Raw genomic sequence first — 8022 nt, forward strand, 5'->3', positions numbered from 1 at the left:
AGGTCTGGGTGCTAAGTTTCAGGGTATTGTTCAACCTGTTTCCTTGCCCAAGAATCTGGACACCTTCGGGTTAGGGTTCAAGCTGATGGCAGTAGATGTCAGAAGGGCTCATAAGCTGAAAAAGAAAGCTTGGGTTCTTCCCAAACCGATTCCACGCCTGTCCAGGTCCTTCGTCAGGCCGGGTGTCAAATAGCAGTTATTGGCAAAGTTGTCGGGCCCACTGATTGATGTAGAGGGGAACTTGGATAAGGTATTCAAGAGGGTATTTTCTGAAGCGATCATGGTTGAGGCCGGGGGAGGGTCAAGCAAATCAGACATACAATACATCGGACCACATGCTAATATCAACAATTGGGAAGCTACTCCTCTTCCAATTCGGAGGGAGTCGTGGTAGTGGGTTTTGTTTTCCTTTTGTTCATCTGGATTATTCCAGGGTTTGTAATTCAGTTGCTATGTTCCGTCCGTTTGGATGAGTTAAAACCCTGTTATCTTTACATTCAATGAAATGCAATTTTCTTCTTTCATCATTCCTAATTTTGTTTCCATTTTCCTTTTCTTTTTGTACAGTTCTTTTTATGCTGATATCAATGACATGACATGTATGAGGAATCTTCGGCCCAGTTTTAAAAGCCAATCTAACTCAGAAATAATAATACAAGAAATTGAGTGTGATGACGGGGTGGATTGTAACAACGATGAGGCTTATGAGGAAATTAGTAAAGAATTAAGTCACTTTGAAGAAAAACCCAAACCTAACCTAAATGACACAGAAGCAGTTAATCTAGGGGACCAAGACAATGTGCGGGAAACTAAAGTAAGTGTTCATCTGGAGCCACAACTCAAGGAGGAGATAATTAAAGTATTGCATGAGTACAAAGATGTTTTTGCATGGTCGTATGATGATATGCCGGGACTAAGTACCGATTTAGTGGTTCATAAATTACCCACTGATCCGGCACTCCCTCCTGTCAAGCAGAAGTTGAGAAAGTTCAAAACGGACATAAGTGTGAAGATCAAAGAAGAGATTACCAAGCAGTTTGAGGCAAAGGTCATTCGGGTTACACGGTATCCCACTTGGTTAGCTAATGTTGTGCATGTGCCGAAGAAAGATGGAAAGACCAGGGTGTGTGTCGATTATCGGGATCTTAACAAGGCAAGTCCAAAAGACAATTTTCCACTGCCAAACATCCACATACTGATTGACAATTGTGCCAAACATGAGATTGGTTCTTTTGTGGATTGTTACGCGGGTTATCATCAGATTCTAATAGACGAAGAAGATGTAGAAAAGACGGCATTCATCACGCCGTGGGGAACGTACTATTATCGGGTCATGCCGTTTGGTTTGAAAAATGCTGGGGCAACTTATATGAGGGCAATGATAACAATATTCCATGATATGATACACAAGGAAATCGAGGTATACGTGGATAATGTGATCGTGAAGTCTAGACAGCAGTTTGACCATGTCAAGGATTTGAGGAAGTTCTTTCAAAGGCTTCGCAGGTACAATCTTAAGCTTAATCCTGCAAAATGTGCTTTCGGGGTGCCATCTGGAAAGTTGTTGGGATTTATAGTCAGCCGGCGGGGTATTGAACTAGACCCGTAGAAGATCAAAGCTATTCAGGAATTGCCACCTCCAAGAAACAAAACTGAGGTGATGAGTTTGTTAGGAAGATTGAATTATATCAGTAGGTTCATTGCTCAGCTCACGACAACTTGTGAGCCGATTTTCAAGTTGTTAAAGAAAGATGCTGCAGTCAAATGGATTGATGAATGTCAAGAGGCTTTTGATAATAAAGGGGTATTTGTCGAACCCACCCATGTTGGTCCCTCCAGAACCAGGGAGGCCTTTGATTCTATATCTGACGGTTTTGGATAATTCATTCAGCTGTGTACTGGGGCAGCATGATGTTATGGGCAGAAAGGAGAAGGCTATCTACTATCTCAGCAAGAAGTTCACATCTTACGAGGTTAAGTATACTCATCTCTAGAGGACATATTGCGCCCTAACTTGGGTAGCACAAAAGTTGAAACATTATTTGTCATCCTAGAGAACTTACCTCATATCTCGCTTGGACCCATTGAAGTATATTTTTCAGAAGCCTATGCCCACGGGGAGGTTTGCAAGGTGGCAGATCCTGCTTACAGAGTACGACATTATCTATGTGACACGGACTGCAATAAAAGTACATGCATTAGCTGATCATTTGACTGAGAACCCCGCCGATGAAGATTACGAACCTTTGAAAACTTATTTCCCTGATGAAGAGGTGATGCACATTGATGAATTGGAACAAGCTGAGAAGCCGGGATGGAAACTTTTCTTTGATGGGGCTGCAAATATGAAAGGCGTGGGAATAGGAGCGGTACTTATTTCTGAAACAGGTCAGCATTACCCTGTTACAGCTCAGCTTCATTTCTACTGTACGAACAACATGGCAGAATATGAGGCGTGTATATTGGGATTGAGATTAGCTGTAGATATGGGTGTATGGGAAGTTTTGGTCATGGGTGACTCAGACCTACTGGTACACCAAATTCAAGGAGAATGGGAAACACGGGATTTAAAGCTTATACCGTATCGGCAATGTCTGCATGAGCTTTGTCAGCGGTTTCAGGCTATAGAGTTCAGGCACATTCCAAGGATTCATAATGAGGTTGCCGAGACTTTGGCTACTTTGGCGTCGATGTTGCATCATCCAGATAAGGCTTATGTTGATTCGTTGCAGATTCAGGTCCGAGATCAGTATGCTTACTGTAATATGATAGAAGAGGAACTCGACGGCGAGCTGTGGTTCCATGATATCAAAGAGTACATCAGGACGGGAGTATATCCGGTACAGGCCACAGGTGATCAGAAAAGAACGATTCGGCGATTGGCAAGCGGGTTTTTCTTTAGTGGAGGAGTGTTGTACAAAAGAACTCCAGACCTCGGGTTGTTAAGATGCATGGACGCAAGACAGGCCACATCTATCATGACTGAGGTACATTCCGGAGTTTGTGGACCGCATATGAGTGGGTACGTTCTGGCAAAAAAGATTCTCCGAGCAGGTTATTATTGGCTCACTATGGAGAAGGATTGCATCAGTTTTGTGTGTAAATGTCATCAGTGCCAAGTGCATGGAGATTTGATTCATTCTCCACCATCATAACTACATACGATGTCCGCACCATGGCCTTTTGTTACATGGGGCATGGATGTTATTGGGCCAATTGATCCAGCAGCATCAAATGGACACAAGTTTATTCTGGTAGCTATAGACTATTTTACCAAATGGGTGGAAGCTAAGACGTTTAAGTTTGTGACTAAGAAAGTTGTGGTCGACTTTGTGCACTCAAATATCATCTGTCGGTTTGGGATTCCGAAGGTAATCATCACGGATAATGGGGCTAATCTTAATAGTCTTTTGATGAAGTAGACATGTGAGCAGTTTAAGATTACCCATAGGCATTCTACTCCATACCGTCCCAAGACAAATGGTGCGGTTGAAGCAGCCAATAAGAATATAAAGAAAATACTCCGGAAGATGGTTAAAGGGTCTAGACAGTGGCATGAGAAGTAACCTTTTGCATTGTTAGGGTACGGCACCACCGTTCGTACCTCGGTGGGGGCGACTCATTATTCATTGGTGTATGGCACCGAGGCAGTAATACCTGCAGAGGTGGAAATCCCGTCGCTGCGAATCATCACGGAGGCTAAGATCGATGATGATGTATGGGTGAAAAGCCGCCTCGAGCAGTTGAGTTTGATCGACGAGAAGATATTGGCATCAGTATGTCATGGTCAACTGTACCATCAGAGAATGGCAAGAGCGTACAACAAGAAAGTGCATCTGAGGAAGTTTGAAGTCGGACAGTTAGTGCTAAGACGTATTCTGCCTCATTGGGCTAAAGCAAAAGGAAAATTCGCCCCAAACTGGCAGGGGCCATTTGTTGTAACCAGAGTGTTGTCTAATGGTGCGTTATATCTGACAGACATAAAAGGAAAATGTGTAGAAATGGTCATCAACTCCGATGCGGTCAAGAGACACTATGTATGATTCTTTATTCTGAATATACTTGTTTGTATTTGGCACCTTTTAAAGATTGAAATGACGAAGGCGTTTTGTTCTGCTATCCAAAAACTTTATCCATTGTTATCCCCTTTGAGCCTTAATTGTTTTCGTTCATACCCCTCTTTCAGAATCAACGGCATAATCAAGAAACGCAGGTGCCGGATATCAAAAAAAAAGGAAAAGTAAAATAAAGAAAAAAAGAAAGAAATGAAAGGAAAAATGGAAAAAAAAGGAAAGAAGAGAAACATAACAACGTAGTCTCTATGGCGTGAACTACGTTTGACTTGATCCCGAAAGGGTACGTAGGCAGCCTCTCTGAGGTTCAGTCATACCCAAAATAAAAATCCAAAAGTCCCCAAGCAAGAAGCTGGGGCAGAAGTTGTGATTGTTGTGAGAAGTTGGATTCCGAAAGTTGTAATTTGAACCTATTTGAATTGTTTTGAGCCTTTTATACCTTTCTTTCTAACCCAATCTAAAATCCTACATTACCGTCCAAAGAAAGCCCTTCGGATCAGTTTTTGAGAAATGCCAAGTTGAGCAGGTAGAAGTAACTCATGATAGGGGCAACACTCGGGTTCAAGCAAAAAAAACAAAGTAAAAAATGAGAGTCTTATTGGTGAAAACCTTCACAGGCACCATAAGGCGACGGGAGCTGAGAGAAAAATAAATGAGAGAGTCTTATTGTTGAAAACCCTCGCGGGCACCTTAAGGCGAAAGTAAGTTGAAAAATGGTTAATTGGCAAAAGGTCTGTGGGTGGAAAACTGTTTCGAGGCACCGCAGGATGAACAAAGTTAAGGTTTGGGTAAAGTAATCAAGTGATGAAAATTCTGGGGCAACAAAGTATGGCAATTGAAAGCTGGTTAGTTGGACAGATTGGGCCGATTAATCCAAATGCATGTCATGACCATTTGTACCAGTTGTTCCGCTCAAATAAGTTTCTTTTCCTTCTCTTTTTAAACAGTCATCTGGTTTTGGATTCTTCTTATTCTTAACTCAAAAAATCATTGCATTTCATTTTCTTTTGAGGGTTTTATCTAGCTAAGATGTGTCAGTGCCAGTTTTGTTCAATGCAAGCAAAAGGACTTCAAAGCTCACTACCATCTTCCGAAAATGGTAAAGCATAATGTTGTTAGAGCATGTCAACAGCAACATGATGTAAAAATCGAATATGGGAAGTCGCAGGAAGTTTCATCGGTGGAATAATTGGGCAATGTTGTGGGAAATGTAAAGGTTCAGACAAAGGGGTCGGACGTATGAAACAACAGCACGGGTACAAAACATTCAGGTTGTCAGATATTGGGGAATTCGAAAGTCAGTCAGAAAGTCAAGCGGTTCAGGGTCAGTTCAAGGAAGTCAGTCAACACAAAGCAAGGCAGTGGAAGGATTTTTCAGCAAGAATGCTATCAACTAACCACCGTTTTAAACTAACGAAATTTTCTTTGATTGAAACAGGGGCAAAAAAGTTAGTTGTTGAGGAGGAATTCTCCAGGAGGGAAAAACAAGCAGTAATCAGGTTTGGCCGCAAAGTGCGGTTTGATTAAATACAAGATAATCATGAATAGCATAGGGGAATATAATTTGGTTGCAAAGTTTGCATGTTTAGGATAAAATTCAAGTTGTCAGGACCTTCCTGGATAATAGGACGTAATTCAAATACACGGGTAAGATAACATGATATAGTGAGAAGTAACACCTTAGGTTCGTAATTGTTTGGAGTTGTCAGGATCTTCCTGGATAATAGGATGTAGTTTAAAACCCTTGTAGATAACATGATGTAGTGAGAGTAATACCTTAGGTTTTTAATTATGAGGAGTTGTCAGGACCTCCCTAGATAATAGGATTTAGCTTTCAATTCTTAGTAATATGTGATAATATGATTCAGTTTAACACTCACCCATACACCCAGCTTCCAAACTGGGGCAGAAAATTTTCGTTGGTTGATTATTTTGTGGAAGTCAGGAGTCCGCCTGGAGAACAGAGACATACTTTTCAAGTTTGATGTCATGAGTCCGCCTGAAGAACGGAGACATACAGTTTAAATTTTAAAAGTCGGGAGTCCGCCTAGAGAACAGAGACATGCATTTCAAATTTCGGCAGTCAGGAGCCCGCCTGGAGAATGGAGGTATTAAATTTTAAGTAGTCGAAATCAGGAGCTCGCCTGGAGAATGGAGGTATTAAATTTTTAAGTAGTCGAAGTCAGGAGCCCGCCTGGAGAATGGAGGAGTTAAAATTTTAAGCGGTCGAAATCAGGAGCCCGCCTGGAGAATGGAGGTATTAAAATTTTTAAGTAGTTGAAGTCAGGGGCCCACCTGGAAAATTGAGGTTGTTATATTTTAAGTTGTAGTTGAAGTCAGGAGTCCGCCTGGAGAATAGAGGTATTACAATTCAAGTTTTAGTTTTAAATTCTCATCCAGTAACATGTGCTCAGTTTTCAAACTGGGGCAGAAAGTTTTCGTTGTTGTGTTTGTGTTGTGATATCAGGAGCCCGCCTGGATAATAGAGGAATACATACAGTTCAAGTTTCAGAAGTTGGGAGCCCGCCCAGATAACAGAGGAATACATTCAAGTTCAAGTTTATTCAAGTTCCGCAAGTTGAAGAGAAGGAACGACATCTTAGTTAGCAATCTGGAGTAGCAACGATGGATTTCATCAGAGGAACGCAAGACGATAAGGAAGTACAAGAACAAGTTTGAAGATTTTAGACAGGATCTTGTAATTCATAGTTCATAGCTTAGTCTAACTTCTTTTATTTTTGACACGGTGTAATAAGGGAAGTCAGCAAGCAGCAACAACAGCAATCACAGTGAAATCACAGCTCCTAGTAGTCCCAGCTACCAGACATTCCCGAACTACACTGACCTCATTCCTGTTTAGCCCAGGATATGTAGGCAACCTCTGAAGCAGGGTGCGGTCAAGCTTTTCAAAAAATGCTTCACACGGAATTTCCAAACGGGCAAAAATCGCTCGTATTTGCTCACTTATCTTTGCCCGAAAACATTTCATGTTTCCAAGCAAAGAGGGGCAGCTGTGAGCACGTGATTTTTGCCCTATATATGAATAATTCCCAAATATTCCAACAAAATAAGTTTTCTTTATTTTTACAATTTTTTCTGCATTTTGGTATCATTTTCTGATAATGGTTGCATTTTATTTGTGCATGTTAATTCATATAAAATACAAAAAATATGCATTTGCATTTAGGATATAATTTCATATTTTTAGGATCAATTAGGGGTTAGTTTGTTTTAGAACCAAACATGAAAAATTACAAAATAGTTCACTTTCGCATTTTAATTGTTTTAATCGTAAATTTGGCGTAAAATAGGTTTTAAATAATTTTAGAATTTAATTAGTTTAGCTTTGGAATATTAGGACTTTATTCTAATTTTTGCACATTTATAAAATTAGGAAAAATATAAAAATTACAAAATGGAAAACAAAAAGGAAATAATAAGGAAAATAAAAGAAAAGAGGAAAGAAATGAGAAAACAAAGAAGGCTGCTCATTTTGGGCTCAAATTTCGTCCCAGCCCAAGAGAACCAATCGCCCAACCCGTTTGGCCAAAACCAGCGCCCAGGCCCAATCAGCCCCCGACCCGACCTGCCCCTCTCTTAACCCAAATGACGCCGTTTGGCGTCGTTAAATCTGAGCCCTTAATCGTGTTAATCCAACGGTCCGCAACTCTTTCCTATTTTACATAATAATGTCCAAAATTCCCAGTTAACCCTAAAATCAGCTGCTTCTTCCTCGTACCCTCTCTGAGCCTCGCCGGAACTCCTCGCCGGCGGAAGCACCACCTACGCCGTTCACCCCCAAATTTACACCACAGATTCCCCATGAACGCCCTTTTTTCAGCCCTACCCTTGGTTTCTTTCGAATCATAGCCAAACATCTCGAATAATCAGTCAAAGTTTTCCGACCAAAATGCAAAGTATGCCAAACACCACTAAATTTACACCATAG

Source organism: Nicotiana sylvestris, chromosome 11 (genome assembly GCF_000393655.2).
Source record: "Nicotiana sylvestris chromosome 11, ASM39365v2, whole genome shotgun sequence".
In the NCBI taxonomy this organism is placed as follows: domain Eukaryota; kingdom Viridiplantae; phylum Streptophyta; class Magnoliopsida; order Solanales; family Solanaceae; genus Nicotiana; species Nicotiana sylvestris.